Source organism: Megalobrama amblycephala, linkage group LG20 (assembly GCF_018812025.1).
Source record: "Megalobrama amblycephala isolate DHTTF-2021 linkage group LG20, ASM1881202v1, whole genome shotgun sequence".
Taxonomy (NCBI): Eukaryota; Metazoa; Chordata; class Actinopteri; order Cypriniformes; family Xenocyprididae; genus Megalobrama; species Megalobrama amblycephala.
This window is the reverse complement of record NC_063063.1, coordinates 4286368-4307069: the sequence shown is the minus strand read 5'-3', so window position 1 is coordinate 4307069 and position 20702 is coordinate 4286368. Positions and strand designations below refer to the sequence as shown.

At 39.6% G+C, this 20702-nt stretch overlaps 1 pseudogene; it reads left to right on the top strand.

Annotated features, from left to right (window-relative positions):
- The window catches only part of LOC125256050, a 122829-nt pseudogene extending 102431 nt beyond the window's left edge, over nucleotides 1–20398 (top strand).
- The last annotated feature ends 304 nt before the right edge of the window (nucleotides 20399–20702 follow it).

The window sequence follows — 20702 nt, the reverse complement described above, 5'->3', positions numbered from 1 at the left end:
AGTAAACATTTTGGTATATTAGGGTGTGTTCACAATTGGAGTTTGGTTCTCTTGGTTCTTTTGGCCCGGACCAAAAAAGAAAATGATACATTTAGCCCTGGTTTGCTCACACTGTCATTTTTAAGACCGAACAGACAGAATGTATATTTTGCATCAAAACAATGCCAGAAATTTCTCCATCACACACAAATGAAAATCTGCTGCAAGAAGATGCGGTTCTGACACCTGTAACGAACTGTAATATGGGCAATATTGTGACTATGACGAGAAAAACCAGGGAATGCTTGGTTTAGAATAGGTGATATTATCTTGTGACATCACATTGTTACATAACACAGGAGGTTGGAGACACAGGTAAAGGTTATGATGTTTATTGAGACAACCAGAGGAGTAGCAGGTGAGTATCTCAGATGAAGTTTTCCAGAACAGAGTATATATCAAGACAGTAATACTTAACTTGATCTTCACATCAGGCTTGATGAAGGCAGAGAGACGTAGAGTCAGACAGAGGGGATATCAAGACAGGAACACTGAACTTGTTCTTCACACCAGATTCAAAGATGACCAGGAGACTGGGAACAGAGACTGCACAAAGACACTCACGAAGGACTGGAGATCCTGGAGGATCCTGGAGGATCCTGGAGACACACTGGAGACACACTGGAGACACACTGGAGACACACTGGAGACACACTGGAGACACACTGGAGACACACTGGAGACACACTGGAGACACACTGGAGACACACTGGAGACACACTGGAGACACACTGGAGACACACTGGAGACACACTGGAGACACACTGGAGACACACTGGAGACAGGTAAGGAGTCCGTATGGTAAGCATTCAGGTTAGTATGCATTAACGAGACCGGACAATGACTGAGTGACTGTAAGCGTCTTATATAGTGCTGTTGATTGGACTGGTGATGAGTGTCAGGTGCATGTGATTAGTACTCTGGTGAGGGAGTGCGACATGATTGGCTGGGTGCAGAGCCTGGTGTGTCTGTGACACACGTCCTGTTTTTGGTTCATTTTAGGGCTGCCCTCTACTAAGATTTATCTAGTTGACAAGTGATTAGTCAATTAATCGCATATATATATTAATAAGCCATTTCAATTTTTTAGAATTTTTTTAGAATTTAATATTGTTTTATTATGTGTTATTGTAGAAAGGCCTATCCAGGGACGGGAGTTGAAAATTATCACTCGCAATAAACTCTATGTCCATCACATCAGCTACAAACTTTGTTCTGTAGCTATGTCTGACTGCATTGTCCCTGTCAAATAAACTAATAAATAAATAAATCATAATAATGAGCCTTTAATTGTCTATATATAACACATTGCCTAATCCGCTCTCAAGCGCACACATAAAGCTTGCAGCAGCAAGTAATGATTATAAATGTGTTGTGTAAAAACTGCAAAGACACTGTTTAAACATTTTAATAATTTATTGATAATGTTTTCTGTGTTTTCGGGCTGCAGGGATTACAGGTAAGTTGACGATGCTGAGTGAGTCGTCATCGCAGTAGTGGACTTGCCTATACACACGTTTAATATGAACATAATCTGAGAATATTTGTTTTCCACTTAAATTGGTTGACAACCGCTTGACATTTCAAGCTTTAGGTATATATAGGAATATTTCTCATGTCTGTGAGGCAAATATACACTGACTTTGGGTTTATTTTTTGATGCGCTCAAGTTCACGGAGACCGAGACGGCAGAAAGCACATCCTGTTTGTTCTCTTTATTTTACAAAGGAACAACATTTTCTTGTTATTGTGAGTTTACACAAATAAAAGTACAGTTTATTTCGAACAATGTATTACTCTTATTATTATTACTATAAAATTGAGTATTTTAAGTTGTTTCCACTTTTATCAGAAAAAAAATGCAAGTGATCGCGTCGGCACGATCAAACTAATCCAACTTTTAATCAAACTAAACATGCCAAGTGTGAACACACCCTTAGAAAATGATTTTACAGTTCAAAAAGGAGATTTGCTGAAGATGAAATATGACAATGTAAAATTTGTGTGCATTTGTCTTTTATAATAGCCAAAAATTTAGGGGATAATGAAACTAAAATGCTGGTGAAATGGGAGAACCAGCAGAAGGAGAACTTCCTGGCTGTGGAGAGCAAAAAACAGAGAGAGACCGACTCTGAGAGGCAGAAACGCACAAGTGCTAAGTAAGTCAAACTTGCATGAAAAAAAATAAACATTTTCCTCCTTCTGAAATAAAGTTCAGTTACCGTACCAGTCAAAAGTTTGAAAACATAACTATTTGTAATGTTTTTGAAAAGTCATGCAAAGCTGAATTTTCATCATTATTACTCCAGTCTTCAGTGTCACATGATCGTTCAGAAAATTTCACTCTGGTGTGCGGCGTTTGGCTGCACTGTATCCCTTCTAGACAACCGAAAAAAAAATGAGAGACCTATGCTGTGTCACCCCCTATACCCTCATTCACTATTCCCTACATTACTCCACTAATATAGTCCACTTGAAGGAGTGAATGAAACGAGTGAGTGAATTCGGACACTGAGTGCGCCGGAAGGGTTGCCTATTTCACATAGTTTGTGCTTGCAGTTTAATAATGTTTCATCTGAAACGTAGCAAACTGGTATTTATGTTGAACTCTGCCATGGAAACTAGCATGTACAAACCTTAATTAAATGATTTAACGATCAATTAAAAAGGAATTTATACCTGTATGATACGCTGGACCAGTGTGGTTGGAAAATGAATGGATGACTGATTCATCTGCGGGCGTATGGGTGTATTTTTGTTCCAATATTCCAAATAAATAGATTTATGATCCACAAATAAATGTAAAGAGATTCAGAAAAAATTATCATAGATTTGCTAATAAAAAACATATTCACAAATATGTTTTTATGTCACAAGCACAACTATGCAAGCATTTATTTGTGAATCGCTTTCTGTATATTTGTAAATTGCTTTCTGTGCATTTGTGGATCTCTTCCTGCGCATTTAACAGTTCTAGCATCACGACTGCAGACAAATCCACAAATAAGTGGACACACTTTCGCTACAACCAATGATGTTTCACTTTACAATTGGGCAGGAACAGACTCATTTTTCACCCCTGAACAGCGCTCCCTCAGCTCCTACTATTCCGCCACGAGCGCTTCGTTCGAATTGAGCTGAAGTGCTGTTTGTTTGATTAAAAAACACCCCGTTTATAAAATGTAACATACTTTATTGTGATTAATCTTCTAATTTGTTTTTGTACATATTTTTGTGGGTGTAATTATGTATAAGGTCTGCATTATATGTCTTACAAAAAGGGGGACTCTTATTGTATTGATACTGATCATGGCAGTAATGATGTAGATTAGAACATGTCATGCACATTATTACGGTTCATCAGAGTGTTCTTACGGATAGAAAGTTTACCAGATTGTTATTCACGAATTATGATCATTCACAGATCTGACACAAGTGGTGCGGCACGGGGCAATGCAGCAAATAAAAGGCATTATAATCATTATAAACAAACATATTTCATTAGTGTCCATGTAAATGCAGCTAGTGATACTGTCTACAAGCGGTGCGACGTGACACAAGTCAGTGGCAGTAAACGGGTGTCCCGTTCTACAGTAGCTATAATATCTCACTTGCACAATATAATATTGTATAATACCATGGGTTTTTGTTATTGTAAAATCCATGGGTTTCAAAGACGTCACTTCCGCTAAGCCCGCCGCCATATTTGCGTCCGCAGGGACGTGTACAGACATTTTGGGGGGCAGGGGCTCAAGTGGAAAAAGGGCACTTCTCATAATTATTTATTTAAAAAAATAATAAACCCTTAAATATATTAAGACAACTCTGACTTCCTTACCAATTTATTTTAATTCCCTCTCACTCATGCAATTGTTTCATACTCCACAGATTTCTACAAAATAATCAGTTCACACAGAGACCATGGTCTTATTCACTAGGTTTATCACAAGAGCAGGCAACAGCAAAGGAAATTATGCCACAATGTGCATGTTTTCTACACTACTATTTTCAAGTAGCTATATATTTAGAATAAATGACTGCACCGAGGAGAGGGACATAGTTTCACTAATATTTTTTTTTTTTGCACAAATCAATAAATCGTTTTAATTATTTTGGTGTTATTGGAATACTTCTTTCGTGTAGTGGACAATTTTAAGATTTTGGTCCATTTTTGCTGCCATGGAAAGAAAACTTAACCCTAACCCTACACATTTAGATGGTGTTTGTTTTAAGCCTACTACCATCCGTCTGTTTGCATCTGTAAATTTCTTCTAAATTAACCAAAACAAGCTAATCTGCATATTTAAACACATCAAGAGCTCTTTCCCCTGAAATGTTATAAATACATTATATATTATAACAAATGCCTGCAGAGGGCACCAGAAGCCTGCTGATTTTTGTTGTTACACAGCACAGCACGATCAAATCCACGATCAAATCCAACCACCATAATTAAAAATATATTATTAGTTAAATAATAATATTCTGACATTTTTTTTTATAGAAATGCTACAGCCACTGTAATTTTTTCAACAAGAATATGTGGACATCAAACTGTTTGAGCTGCGCACGCTGAAGCTGAAGAGAATCAAAACCCGTAAACTTAACTGAAGGTTAATTAACTTAACGGAACACATCCTATATAAGATAATTCAGATATTTATACAAAATAAAAATAACATTACAACAAGTATTTGCACAAAATCACGCACAGATGAACTTTAACTAATGTAGGGGATGCGCTCTTCCTATAACTCCGAAACACAGCAACTAAGCCCAAAGAATTCAAAACATTATATTACAAGTATATACGATTATAATATCATGTAGGTGTTACAGATCCCTTGTTCCCCTGGACTCTAATTCCCATGATCCTCCTGTTTCGTCACCTGCACTCACTTCCCTCGTCAGCTCCTCATCATCACTCATCACCTGCACCTGGACTCTATTATCATCACTCCCTTTATATGGCACTCACTCCCTGCACTCCTTGTCCGTTCTCTGTTTTGTTAGTGTGTATGTTTGGCGTTCCTTACCTTTGTTACATTAAAGTATTATCTGTTATTGTGAAAATCCGTATCAGCCTCATCTCTCTACCAGCATACCGTAACAGAAGGCTATAAATAAGACAGTCCCAATCATAGTTATTAATGTTTTGCATTACTTTTTGAGCACTCGTGCTGAAGCTATAGATGATCATCAGTGCAATAAAGCTCTACAATAAAGCGGGTTATTTACCTCAACGAAACACATCCTTTATGAGATTAATCAGATATTTATACTTCATAAATGTAATATTATGAGTTTTATCTGCACAAAATGACGCGAATGCACAAGTGAAGCTTGAACTAAGTTATGTAATCAATGTTTAACACGCTGAAACAACAACATAGAGAATTCACGTTTTATTATAATAGTGTTCTCGTTATAATGTTAAATTACAGTGCCAGCAGTTATTGTTGTGCATTGCTGTTTGGCTGCCAGTGGTTTGGTCCCTTCTGATTGAAGCCAACATTTCCGCCAATCTAACTCGAATCGAATAAAATTGTAGTTTGGGGTTTCTCTGATGACTGTTAAAACAGCTAACAGCACCACATATCCTAGACATATTGTAAACTTGTTGTGAACCTTCTGAGAGTGTTTCGCTGGCCTTCCTCTGGTAGTTGTAGCTGCTGTCACCATAGACTTAAACATGTCGCGCAGCTGTGACTGGACACAAATATGGTGGTGATAAAATACAGTGACGTCACATGAAACCCATGGATATTATATATATATATATATATATATATATATATATATATATATATATATATATATATATATATATATATATATATATATATATATAAAAAATACCAAATATGGGCCTGAATGACCATCAGTGATGTAATAGTACGAGCTTCAGCATCACTGCAGCATGTACTATGGTTTTGGATAATGCAAATAAAGAGGTTGCAATGCTTAAAAATAAATTTTTGCATTTATTTTGGATGCTGTAAACAACTTTTACAATCAAATTCTATTAAGTCTGATTCATTTGAAATATTAATTGTATGATCAAGTGTTTGACTGCTGGACATTTTACTAATAAATGAAATGCATAATCTATATGGAATTCAACAACCTGTCACACGTTTAAAAAGTCTATATCTTCTCTACAAACAACGGTAACCATAACACGTTTAATTAATGTTTAAAATATTAAGGGCCTGTTAAATAATGTTTAATAGCTGGTTTGCTTCTCATATCCATCAATGTTTGATTGATAAACTGGGAAATGCTGTTGTAATATGACGACAGTTTTATCTATTTTGCAAACTTGCATGTTTATCACAAGGTTAAATTCATTTAGTTAAGTTAATAACTAATTATTGAGGCTTTCTGCTCAATCTTGAATAACGTGACGCTTCCATAATGCATATGTATCCAATATACCGTTGTTCCCATAACAATACATCAAAAAGATAGCCTACACTGTTTCTCTGGCATTTTTAAATGCCGCATAAAATATAATATAGTTTGCTTCCATAACACAGAGACTAATGGTCTAACGAAATCTATATTTTAAACATCTTTTTACTGTACCATTGTTTAAGAACCCTGTACTTCCTTTCTAAGCCAACGTGACCACCCACAATTATAAAGCTGTGTTTGTTTGTTGAGAGAGTGTGTTGCGATTGGTTAGCGCAATGTGTCCATTATCTGATTGGTCAGTGGTTCCCAAACTGGGGTACGTGAGGTGACACAAGGGGGTACATAGGGCTGGGCGATATGGCAAAAAAATAAAATCTCGATTTTTCAGAACGATTGACCGATTCACGATTTGTTTTTTTTTTTTTGTTTTTTTTTTAACTGTTTCACTAGTCACCTTAACTTAGCTACAATATGACTTATATAACATTCTCTTTATTAACAGTCTGGTTAAAAAAAAGATTCATTCCAAGTGCACCACACATGAAGTGATCAACATCTTGTAAATGTAGCCTAAAACAATTTGTTAAATATCTTTGCAGAAATATGCCTGAAACATGAAGACAAATGTTGTACAAACTTATCTTAAACACATCATACTCAGAAATAATATAAAATAAGAAAATGCAAAATATTTCTTAACCAAAAAAAGCAATAAAAAAACACCAGTAATTGAACTAAAAGAGCATCATTGGCCCAATTGGAGGTGTTATATCTAAGCTACCTTTGAGGGTGCGTTAAAAGTGTCACTGGAGCCTCATTCCCAATGCATTGGACTATCACCATGCAAAATTATGGACAATTTTACTTTATCATTATGAAGCCATGAATTGACAAAAGCAACTTAACCCCAAAAGCAGCCGAGATATAGTGCATCTAATTGGGCCAATAATGCAATTTCTCCTGTAACTGTATTGTCAAATTTGTCAAATTCATGCATCCATAACTTCATAATACAGTAAAAATGTCTGAAAATTTGAATAGTGCCATTCAAGTGCATTGCAAATAAGGCCCCTGGGTTGAAATATGGATGCTCTAGAAACTGTGGACGCGGCCAAATGTTCTAAGCTGAGTAGCCTAACTTTTTCCTAAAAACCATTCATTGACGGATTTAGGCCTGGACGGCACAGGGCGGCACGGGGCACCCGCGCAAGAAAAAACAAACAAACGAATGCACGATCGGGTTTTTACCGCTCATTTCCACGCAACGTCAATGATATCATGTCACTCGGTGGGTAAATTAACCTGGTCGGGAGGGACTCAGAGTGTGCGCTCGGAGAAGACACTCAAAAGTATACGAGAAGAAGGGATGAGGTGACGTCTGTAGGGACAGCGAGACAAGTTCTAAATCAACACTAAATTATGGTAAGGCAAAAGATAAAGTAACGTAAATAAATAAAAAGGAAGAGGGGAAAACATGCAAAAGATAAAGGCATGCAGCTATTTCTCATATCGTAATAATAGTAGGCAAATAATAAAATATGGCCTATCACTTATGTTATGTTGCTTGCTATGCTATTACACATTGGCCAACAATATTCATTTTTCTATCCAACTAGCTAAACCAGAGAGTAAAAATGTGATTTTGTAACACGTAATAGCCTACTTTAATATTTTACTGTAAAGTTGTGCAATTTTGTAGGATTTATGGTATTTTGTTTTATTTATTTGCCCCAATTTGTAATAATTTAAGTATATACATTTATATAAAATAGCAAAATTTTATGTTAAATTCACTTTAATAAAGATCTACATTTCTAAATTTCATTCATAGTGATAGACATGAAAAATGTGCCTGGTTTTAGTGGACGATTACTGCCATCTTCTGGAAAGCAAACACTTAATTAAATTAAAATTAAAATAACATGAATTTTTAACTACAGCCACTAGATGGCTAGAGAATTAATCAATGGTTCACATTATAAAATCATTATTATAACTATAAAAATAACTTTATATCAAATTTTAGCATTTTTTTGTTCTATCATTTGTACTATCATGGGTATTTAAAGATATTTTTGAAAAATACAATTATTGTAGAGAACAGTGCACTATTGCAGACTTATATACTGAGGTTTTAATTACATTATTTTAATATAGTCAGTCATGAATTAAAGTGGGCCGGTCTAAGGCATGAAACTGCAGGGCTGAAAATGAGTCCCAATCCGGCCCTGGATGGTTTCAATAATTTTAATATTTTCTGGTATATCTAAGTTAAGTTACAAAGGAGCTCTGTTGACATAGACTTAGCTAACTTTAGCTACAGCTTGACGAATTGAGTCATTGAACACAGCAGGAGAGAACGCAACGTTAGCCAGCTAGCTAAAGCTCTGGTGGAAAATTATTAGCTAACGCTACCGTTTTTGAGGAGGTAGATTTTGAGGTGAGGGGACTGACAAGGCAAAAGGTAAAGTGGTCCACCGTTCTATCAATAAGCAGACCTGCCAACCTGTACGCAATTTGCATAGCGGATACGCATTTTGACTTCAAAGTACGCTGGTACAATTTGTCACTCTAAACTATGCAAAAACCTGGTGACGCCTCTGTGCACGCGCAGTCCTCAAATCAAGCAACAGCAAAAGAAGAAGAGTTCGACCAATCATAGCGCTAGGTTCTTCCCCCAAATAGCAAGTGGGGATGACTGACAGATGCGTAAAGCCTATCATTAAAAAAAACTGAAAATCGACACCAATAAAGATTCCCTCGATCCCCCTTCATAATACTTAGTAAGGAGGCCATAATAATTTTTGACTCATGGCTGAAGTTAAGTTTCTCCAGCTCTCCCCAGGTTGGCAAAAAAAGCATCTCAAAATGCATCAGATTGATGCTTTAAAATATGGAATATTTAAATTTTTCTTTCGGGGTAGCATGCCCCCGGACCCCCCTAGGGGGGTAATATACTTCTCACCTTTTTCACCCCTGACCTGTTTTCATGCCTGTTTGTTACTTCAAATACATGGCTAAGGCCTTCCTTGCACTACACTAAAATTTGCTTTTAATTGCTTAAACTTTAGGGTCTGAACTCTTGCACTGTGCCACACTGACACCATAAAGCGCATTCTACGCACAGAAAACCACATGAGCCCAGAATATGAACGCAACACATTTAATTACACGTTAATTGTTTTCCTCCCATAAAGAAACAGAGTGCCATTAAAAGACCAAACTTAGTAAACACTATCCTAATAAAGCATAATACAAAGAAAATTGGATGGTGCCGAATTTGATCTTGTAATATCACTTAGTAGGCTACATTAAGCAACGTTTCTCAACAGTTTTCTATGTGACGAAAACGCTCGTGAATTTAAACACGTTGTGTTCACATTGTGGACTATCTGCTTCACTTTATTAGTATGATGTTTACTGAGTTTGGTCTGTAAATATCACTGTCTTAGTACAGTAAGCTATGTTAAGTGTTTTAGAATGTCCCTTGGCGATGCTTGGCGGTGATATTTAGTCTCTCCCGATAGAGCCCCTTTTCTTTTGCTTCGTCGTTATCCATTTCTTTCCAAGAAACTGTGGCGTATCACAAAATTGCAAACAAATATCACGCTATTTCTCTCTGTCTGGCGGTATTACTGTCAAAGTAACCATGGCAACGGAAAGCATATCCTTCTAATATTGCGACGACCTTCCTGAAATGCAACGCGAGTCAAATGCTGTGACGCAACATTCTCATTCTCTATTGGGCACCCCTGCTCTAGTGTAACTTTTAACGCACCCTCAAAGGCAGCTGAGATATAGCGCCTCCAATTGGGCTAATAATGCAATTTCTCCTGTAACTGTATTGTTACATTTGTCAAATTCATAGATCCATAACTTCATAATGCTACAGTAAAAATGTCTAAAAATTTACAAGGTGACAGTCAAGTACATTGTGAATAAGGCCCCAATGCAACTTTTAACGCACCCTCAAAGGTACCTGAGATATAGTGCCTCCAATTGGGCCAATAATGCAATTTCTCCTGTAACTGTATTGTCACATTTGTCAAATTCATAGATCCATAACTTTGTAATGCTACAGTAAAAATGTCTAAAAATGTGCAAGTTGACAGTCAAGTACATTGCGAATAAGGCCTCAACTTTTAACGCACCCTCAAAGGCAGCTGAGATATAGCACCTCCAATTGGGCCAATAATGCAATTTCTCCTTTAACTGTATTGTCACATTTGTCAAATTCATGGGTTCATAACTTTAAATTGCTAAAGTAAAAATGTCTAAAAATTTGCAAGGTGACAGTCAAGTGCATTGGGAATATGACTCTAGTGCAACTTTTAACACACCCTCAAAGGCAGCTGAGATACAGCACCTCCAACTGGGCCAATAAAGGCAATTTCTCCTGTAACTGTATTGTCACATTTGTCAAATTCATGGGTCCATAACTTCGTAATGCTACAGTAAAAATGTCTGAAAATTTGAATAGTGCCATTCAAGTGCATTGCGAATAAGGCCCCAGAGTAACTTTTAACGCACCCTCAAAGTTAGCTGAGATATAGCGCCTCCAATTGGGCCAATGATGCAATTTGTCCTGTTACTTTGTCACATCTGTCAAATTCATAGATCCATAACTTCATAATGCAACAGTAAAAATGTTTGAACATGTGAATAGTGACAGGCAATTGCCCTGGAAATAAGGCCTCTGTGAAACTTTTAATTAAAGTAACTTTTAAACTTTCAATATTAGCCTAGATTTAGCACCCCCAACTGGGCCAACGATGCAATCGCTCTTCTAACTGTACTGTCACGCTTTGCCAATTTAATGGTAAAGGTGTGACTGCAGTCTAAGTGGAAGAGAGGGGGTATGCAGAAGGATGGCAATCCCTTCAGGGGTTACTCCAAGCTAAAAAGTTTGGGAACCACTGGCTTAAAGGGTTAGTTCACCCAAAAATGAAAATTCTGTCATTTATTACTTACCCTCATGCCGTTCCATACCGTAAGACTTTCGTTAATCTCTGGAACACAAATTAAGATATTTTAGTTGAAATCCGATGGCTCCATGAGGCCTGCACAGGGAGCAATGACATTTCATCTCTCAAGATCCATAAAGGTACTAAAAACATATTTAAATCAGTTCATGTGAGTACAGTTGTTCAATATTAATATTATAAAGCAACAAAAATATTTTGGTGCGCCAAAAAAAAAAACTTATAAAGTGATGGCCGATTTCAAAACAATGCTCCAGGAAGCATCGGAGCATTATGAATCAGTGTATTGAATCAGCAGTTCGGCGCGCCAAAGTCACGTGATTTCAGCCGTTGGGAGTTTGACATGCGATCCGAATCATGATTCGACACACCGATTCATAACGCTCCGAAGCTTCCTGAAGCAGTGTTTTAATATCGGCCATCACTAAATAAGTCGTTATTTTGTTTTTTTGGTGCATCAAAAATATTCTTTTCACTTTATAATATTAATATTGAACCACTGTACTCACATGAACTGATTTAGATGTGTTTTTAGAACCTTTATGGATCTTGAGAGAGGAAATGTCATTGCTCCCTGTGCAGGCCTCACGGAGCCATGGATTTCAACTAAAATATCTTAATTTGTGAAGGGAGTGAGTCCATTATAAAGGCAGTGATGAAGATAAAGTCCAGGTGTAGATGATGAGTGCTGATGGGGAGATGACGAGGGAAGTGAGTGCAGGTGTGGAAACAGGAGGATCATGGGTAATGGAGTCCGGGAGACACGGGAACTGTGACAGTACCTCCCCCTCCCGGTAGGCGCGTCCTCGCGCCGTAGATAGAACAACCGGGGGGGGTGGGCGCCCTGGATCCATGAGCCATGGCGGGTCAGGGGCCATGGGCGGCCATGGAGGGTCAGAGGCCGTGGGCGGCCATGGAGGGTCAGAGGCCGTGGGCGGCCATGGAGGGTCAGAGGCCGTGGGCGGCCATGGAGGGTCAGAGGCCGTGGGCGGCCATGGAGGGTCAGAGGCCGTGGGCGGCCATGGAGGGTCAGAGGCCGTGGGCGGCCATGGAGGGTCAGAGGCCGTGGGTGGCCATGGAGGGTCAGGAGCTGTAGCAGGCCATGGAGGGTCAGGAGCTGTAGCAGGCCATGGTGGGTCAGGGGCTGCAGCAGGCCATGGTGGGTCAGGAGCTGCAGCAGGCCATGGTGGGTCAGGGGCTGCAGCAGGCCATGGTGGGTCAGGGGCTGCAGCAGGCCATGGTGGGTCAGGGGCTGCAGCAGGCCATGGTGGGTCATGGAGGGTCAGAGGCCGTGGGCGGCCATGGAGGGTCAGAGGCCGTGGGCGGCCATGGAGGGTCAGGAGCTGTAGCAGGCCATGGAGGGTCAGGAGCTGTAGCAGGCCATGGTGGGTCAGGGGCTGCAGCAGGCCATGGTGGGTCAGGAGCTGCAGCAGGCCATGGTGGGTCAGGGGCTGCAGCAGGCCATGGTGGGTCAGGGGCTGCAGCAGGCCATGGTGGGTCAGGGGCTGCAGCAGGCCATGGTGGGTCAGGGGCTGCAGCAGGCCATGGTGGGTCAGGGGCTGTATCCGAATTGCAGACGAGCCCAGGCGGCGGTGAGGGTCCAGCGGGACATGGCGATGCTGAAGTCTCTGACGACCGAGGTGCAGGGGCTCCAGAAGGCCGCAGTGGAGCCAGAACGACAGACGACCAAAATTGAGCAGGAGGTAGTGAGGAAGCCAACGGTGCCAGAGGGACGAAGGGACGAGGTGAAACCAGAGGAGTGCAGTCCTGAGGTGAGGGCAGGCCGACGAATGACCAATGCGGAACCGGAGGAAGGATGGAGCCTGGAGGAACTGGTGGACTGATGGGCCACTGTGGAGATGAGGGAGGTTGGAGCCAAGGAGGGCCCCTGGCCTCGTGGTAGCTGTAGACTGAGGGTTAGCTAATGGGCTGACAGGAAGGTGCGGAGATGATGCATGAAGGCAGATGGGAGGAGGTGGGAGAGGGAGGCAGGGAGGGAACACAGACTCAGCTGGAGCTGCTGGCTCGGCGGCGGCTGGAGCGGCTGGCTCGGCGGCGGCGGCTGGAGCTGAGGGCTCGGCAGAGACTGGAAATGCTGGCTCGGCAGAGACTGGAGATGCTGGCTCGGCAGAGACTGGAGAAGCTGGCTCGGCAGAGACTGGAGACGCTGGCTCGGCAAAGACTGGAGACGCTGGCTCGGCAGAGACTGGAGACGCTGGCTCGGCAGAGACTGGAGACGCTGGCTCGGCAGAGACTGGAGACGCTGGCTCGGCAGAGACTGGAGATGCTGGCACGTTGGTAGTTACTGGAGCGGCTGGCTCATTGGCAGCTACTGGGGACGCTTGGGGTCCAGTCCATCCCCTCATACATTATCAAAACCCCCACAGGAACTGGAGCGGGCTCAGCGGGGATTGGAGAGGCTTGCTCGGCGGTGGAGACTAGAGATGGTTTAGCCTTCTTCCTCTTCCTCCTTCTTCTGGACCCAGCGGAGGTAGGTGGGTCCAGCAGGACACAGGGGAACAATTCACTGGAGGGGTATGTGGAGGAAGACGGAGCTTGACAAACTGGCCAGGCCGCCCGTGCTTCCGGGAGGACTGGATGAGAGTTACACTTAAAATCCTGAACCTCTTCGACAAGGAATTTAGAGCCATTTAAATACAAAATTAAATTTATAGTATCATATAAGGAAACATAATCGTCAGGTTCATCAAAGCGGATAGTGTTCTCGTCCAGTCCATCCAGAAACAGGGCGATCAAGCGAGCATCCGACCAGTTTGTCAAATAAGCTAACTCAACAAACTCCTCCACATTCCTCTCCAGTGAACGTCCAAACTGCAGAAGCCCAATGAGCCGATCCGCCGCTGACATGGTAGTGGGAGGCACGGGAGGAGTAGGAGCCTTGGTGATGAGGAACAAACCCATGCTTGGTTTGTGGAAATCCAGTCGGTTTAGGTCCGTTCTTCTGTTACGGTCGCTGGTATAGAGACAAGGCAGATACGGATTTACACAATAATGTAGAGTACTTTAATCAACAAAGGCAGGGAACACCAAACACACACGTAAACACAACAGAGAACAGACAGGGAGTGAAGGGAGTGAGTCCATTATAAAGGCAGTGATGAAGATAAATTCCAGGTGTAGATGATGAGTGCTGATAGGGAGATGACGAGGGAAGTGAGTGTAGGTGTGGAAACAGGAGGATCATGGGTAATGGAGTCCGGGAGACACGGGAACTGTGACGGTAAGTAATAAATGACAGAATTTTCTATTTGTAGATTTGTCTGTTTCAGAATCCACAAATGCTTGAGGCTATTCACAAATGTACAGAAAGCAAATCACAAATGCTAGCAAATCTCATTTTACATATTTGTGAATTTAATTAATCTTTGTGAAACTCCTAATATTTGTGGATCGCATTTTATTAATTTGTACATGCGATATTTTTTTGTGAATCTCTTTAGATTTATTTGTGGATCATAATCTATTTATTTATAATATTGAAACAAAAATACCCCCATTTCTGTGCCATCTCCAGGTAAGACGCGGGAATTCATTCAGCGCGCGACTCTCACAGTGCATTATGGCTATTCTCTAGCCGCTGAGTGCATAGACATGTATTTATAATAGGCTTGTTCGAGATTCAAGTATGCTCTACAATCGCTCTCACTGTAATTTGATGTCATACGCCGAACGGTCTGCACAGCGCTGATGCATCTCAAACAAGCCTTACGTCTGTGGTTGAGCGTGCATCGGTTGTACACTCGTTTTTGCAGTGCATTGTGAGATTGAATGAGTGCACTCAACATTGTCCACTATGGTTTCGGACACCACTACAAACCACTACCATATTTAAGGGTATAGGGGCGATTTCGGACACAGCTCTACATTTAAAAAAAAAAAAAAATGTTTATATTATGTTTGAGTTCATGAATTCGCCTACCAATGTTATGAGAGGAACACAGCTTTCACTTTCAACCAAACTAACATTGCTAGCCAATCAGAAGTTGAATGGGGCAGGTCTTGGAAATTGTGTAGTTGAGAGATCCAGCTGAATCCTACTAATTCGGGGGAGATCAGGGTGAAAAGCACAATAAACCTAAATGGGCCACTTTCCCATGGACTGGAGTGAGACAATAGACTTCTCTCGAGGAGTTACATGCTCTTTCTTGGGGCTCTGTGGCGTGACAGATCGCTGTAGCACTTCAGTTCAAGCAGAGCGCACGTAAACCAATCATCTATTCCACTTTACTAGTTACAACACAAAATAACCATGAATGAATATTCTTAGGTAAGTTGAAAGATAAGTACAAATTACCGAAATCTGTATCATGCCACATGTAATCGATCAATCCAATTTTTACAAGCTATTTTATTGACGGCTGTCCACGGTTAGTGTTTCAACCATGGAAAGCCGTCGATAAAATAGCTTGTAAAAATGTCACATTTACCATCACATTTACCTCAGAAAAGCCGTTCATTGTCCAAAAACATCAGTCAGCTACAAAAATGAACTATTGCATATTCATTGAATTTGTACTCAACATGTGCTTCAATATTGATTGTATAAATCCGTTTTAAGACAGCAACCATTTAAATGTTTAGGTCTAACATTACATAAAAAACGAGCAGAAACATAATTATGTCATTAAAAATGTATTATAACGTTATTATAAAAAAACTTCTGTGTAATTTATATGCAAGTAACTTACAAATCAATTAAATTTAACCTTTAATATCATAATAATGTACCAGCTGTGGTTCCCTGTATAGTTTACAGCATTATTTGAGAGAGATTTTTTTCTTTGAAGAAATTGCAATGTACTGTACCTGATAAGTCCCGAATTAATCAATATTTATTTGAAGGTAATCAAATCACAAGCTTCTGAATCAAAATTGAATCCAAATGTGAAATTTGTGTCAATTCCTAGCCCTAGTGTCAGTGAATGTTTTATTATAAGGGGTTCAAGCACGAAGTGCTGAAACCCTATTGTAATTATTGTAACCCAGCTATTTTGGTTTGAATGTGGACTTTTTGAAAAAACAGGCTATCAATTTTATACTACTACTCCTACAGGCTTTAAAGAATTTACACCAAACTTTCTTAACTTGGTGCTAAGACATTGAAGTTGTTGAATTGCAAACATGTTGGATATCTCAAACGGTTTGGCCATAGCGAGGCAACAAATTTATGGCGAGAAAAGGGAAACAGGAAGTGTTTTAACTTCTGCATACATTAATTGATTTTGATTAAACTATTGTGACTATTGTGAGTCAAAGTTATAGTGCCACCAACTTGCAGCAGGAAGTGTCGCTTTCAACATGCTTTGAGATCACCCTCTTATTTTTACCCGATTTGCTTTAAACTTTTATCAGAATAATGTCAAGACATGGCAGATGTAGACCTTTGAAAAGAATTGTGATATCTCAAACACTGTTGTCATGGCAACGCATCAAACTTTAATATTCGTTTTGTATGCTTTTGAGACTGTTAGCATGCTTCAAATTGTATTAAACTCCACACACACATGAGGATTGTTATTCAGTAGACATGGGCAAAGCCTTTGAAACGGGTGGGGAGGAGAGGCTCTATAGCGGTTACCCACCTTATAGTGCAGTAAATGTAGAGTGAATTGACATAGTCCTTTGATGTTTAACTGTTTTAAATGCCTATTGCCTGCTGTACACATTTGCCCTGAGGCCACCGGGGTGGCAGTGTCACCGGGCTTGGGCCCGTGATCACTGCTTGCAGCTATATTTATTTTTCTTCTGCTGTAAAACTGATTGTGCAGCCCAAACCGTAAGGCAGTGTGTCCACCAAAGCGTTTTTAGCCAGCTGAAAACTCTAGGCGCTCTGCTGAAAATGCCTATCTGTGAGCGCTTGAGAGCGCTTCAGCTGTGCAGTGTTTTTTTTCAGTTGAGACGCTTTGTTGCTATGATACGGAATATCCGCAGCACTGTTACTTATAACTGATTTTGCAGGTAATTTGATTCAGACTAAAAATGTTGACACAATGTGGAATTACTTGCTATGTATGTTCGGAGACCAGCAATATTAATTTCTAATCCATTTTGTTTTGTTCTCTGTTTGGTAATGTCACTGTACAGCAAGAATGTTATGACAGTTGGCCGGTGTTGTATTTGTCCCTCCGGTAAAAAACACTGAGCTCTCAGCGCTTGAGCGTGAAAAAGACGCTAAGCGCCTCGTTACACTCCTGGCGTAAAGAACGTGGCGTTCCCATTGAAAACAATTGAAAAAGTACGCTAGCAGCTGGAAAAAAACGTTTTGGTGGACACACGGCCTAAGTGCTAGAGACTTGAAACTTTGTCAGATGATAGGACAGAAATCAAGGAAAGGTTGGCAGAGTATGACCCCAATCAGCCAATAGGTGGCTCTACAGCAATCAAAAGTTGAAAATCGCTAATAACTCCTAGACTGTTTGTCCCAGATTCAAGTGTTTATATCATTGGAATCCTCGCTCAAGACAGACAAAACGATTTCATTTCCGCCTGGAAAATTTTCCACCATTTTGAATTTTGTCCAAAACCTACTTTTGTGAACTAGTCCTAGGTTTTTTGCCCGATCGTAACCAAAACAGTGCAGACATGTTCTCTGGAGTCTGAATATTAATAATTATCAAAAAAAAAAAGTATATACTCCAGCACATATTCCTTATAAAATGACTGGATTTCTCCCACAAAATTTCATCAAGCAACGGTAAATGACCGCACTTTTATTATACCGCATCAAATTCATCCATGGACGTTTCTTTAAAAAAAAAAAAAAAAGGTTTTGACCAAAATTCCGATGAAATTGTCTGATTTCTCTCTGGTGTTGTCTCCATCATTTTTTTCAAAGTCCACCCCTGCATTTGAGTGCCACGCCCCCATCTCAACATCCAATCAATGACAGATGAATAGAAAAGAAAGATGAAAAGTCCCCGTCCTATATTTTTTCTTTTTTAATAATCCGTTTCACTTGGGTGTATGTCGAAATATGGAAGAAAACATCTGTCACTCCTTTTTCAGTGCGAAAATCAAGAAAATCAGACAAAATATGATTGTGAACCTTATTTTTACCTCAGATTAATGTGTAATGTTGATGTTTTGTGCATGTTTCAGGGTGGATGGTGTCCTCAAGCAGGTTGGCGAGATCAGTGATATTGACCGCAGGCTGCGAGCACTAGAAGCAGAAGTAAAGACACAGGTAAAGGCACATATCTGTATTGCACTGTATAGACTGTCAAGCTGTTGTTCAAAGATGAATACTCCTCTATATGCAGATGGAGTTCTGTACATCTTCTCTTCAGTGGATTATGGACACACTGTCTCAAAGCAGTATCGTGAAGGGCACTAAAGCTCAACCTACACGCAAAGGTACACCTGCTTGTGTTGCAGTACATAAAGTTTAACTGTGTTTCTCAACTGGTCACAACCCCAAAATAATAGAGTCAAGGATAGCATGTAAATAATAATAAATGGTCATTTAAATCAGGGCCTCTCAAGCTTTTTTGTCAGTCAAACCACTTAGACACTTTACTTTAAGTACCCTAAGAGATATTTTATCTCTTTAGCATTTTTTTCAACATGAACTGATGTTGTTGCGGTTCATCTTTGTGTCATCAGCTGTCGGCTTCCCTTGAGAAATGAAAGAGGCTTCTCTTCTGTGTTCGTCTTCTGTCTCTCACTCTCATGGACACATACAGCAAGAAGCAGCAGAGAGCCAGTGAAATGAGGGGCGATGACTTGTCAAAAAAAACTACCCTTATTGTTCTGGTTTCCAATTTTAAATGGGTCATCCTGGCCTTTTCAAGGTTCATCCTGCTCTTTTGACTTTAGTACTCCCAAATGACCTGTCCTCGTTTTCCATGTGATTGTGCAAATGACTGGAGTAAGAGAACAGGGCACAGAATGTCCTTGAACTTACTGTACATTGAAAGGTCACTTATGTCATGTTACATTCATAGATTGATCAAATAACAAGTTTTATTGTCAGTAAATTTAGTTATTTTTTTAAAGGTCAAGGTGATTGTATTCATAGAATCTGATTTTATAGAGCTATAACATTATTTAGAAGAAAGCGACATGACTTAAAAGCTATTATTATGCACTATAACTTCTGCATACAACATTTTTTTTGCCAAAAAAACCCTGAGCACTTCACATTTATTGATTATGTATTCTTGGCAAACAATGTTACAGTACATCAAATAAGCCTAATGTTCAAAAGTTTTTTTATTTTTTATTAAATCTGACATTATTATTTGACAAACCAAACAAACATCTATAATAACGTGAAACTGAATGATGCAGTGAATGTTTACATTTTAAATATAGCTAAATATTTTTAACTTTTTCATAAGATCAAATGTAATTGCATGCTGTAATGATCTTTTTGGACTTTGCATGGTATTTTTTTTTTTCTTGATAGTTACATTTTGTGATGCATTTTATTAACAGTTCTTCATTATCTTTTTTGTGATATTGTAGTTTGCCTGTTGTTTTTGTATTAGACTACATTTTAATATACGTTCTGAAACCATAACGTAACCATAACCTAACCTGGTTTCGCGCAGGAGGGGGATGCGGAGGATGCGTCTTATGTGAATGAGGACTTTAATATGAATAAAATATTATCACTTTAAAACATGCAGACAAAAATGGTAAAAACTTTTCTAGAAATGACAACAACAGCACTACAGTGTATGCGCTCCTCCATCATTATGACTTTACATTGGGGATCTATTTTAATGTCAAAACACGGTTCTGTCACAGACTTTTTAATGCACGTTTTATTTCTAATAAATTCACTAGAAGTTTCTTCTCTAAATATGTTTCCATCACGATTTATGTGCTTTTCATTTTGTTGAATAAAAAGTATCCACTCCAGTGAGTGTACGAGTTAGTTCACATCTTTTGCAGTGCCTTAAATCGTGCAAACGTCCGTTTTTTTTTGTTTTGTTTTTTTTTCAGAAAAAAACAAAACGACTCAGAATTTAAAATTCTGTACTTCATATATTGCTGCATGTATAAGTTTCAGAAACCCACTTTAAAAATGTCAGAAAAGCGAATATTGACAACATTACTTCTATTATACTTGATTTTTAATATGTAGGCCTACATGAGTTCTGTCTCGCGTACAGACGCGCGTTTGAGCCACTGCATCTTAAAGGATTGTAACCATAACTATTTAATGGATTGTAGAGTTTTGTCAACCTCAGCTCTGATTGTGTGTCCAAGTTTGCCTCTCGGATTTCAGGGGCAACA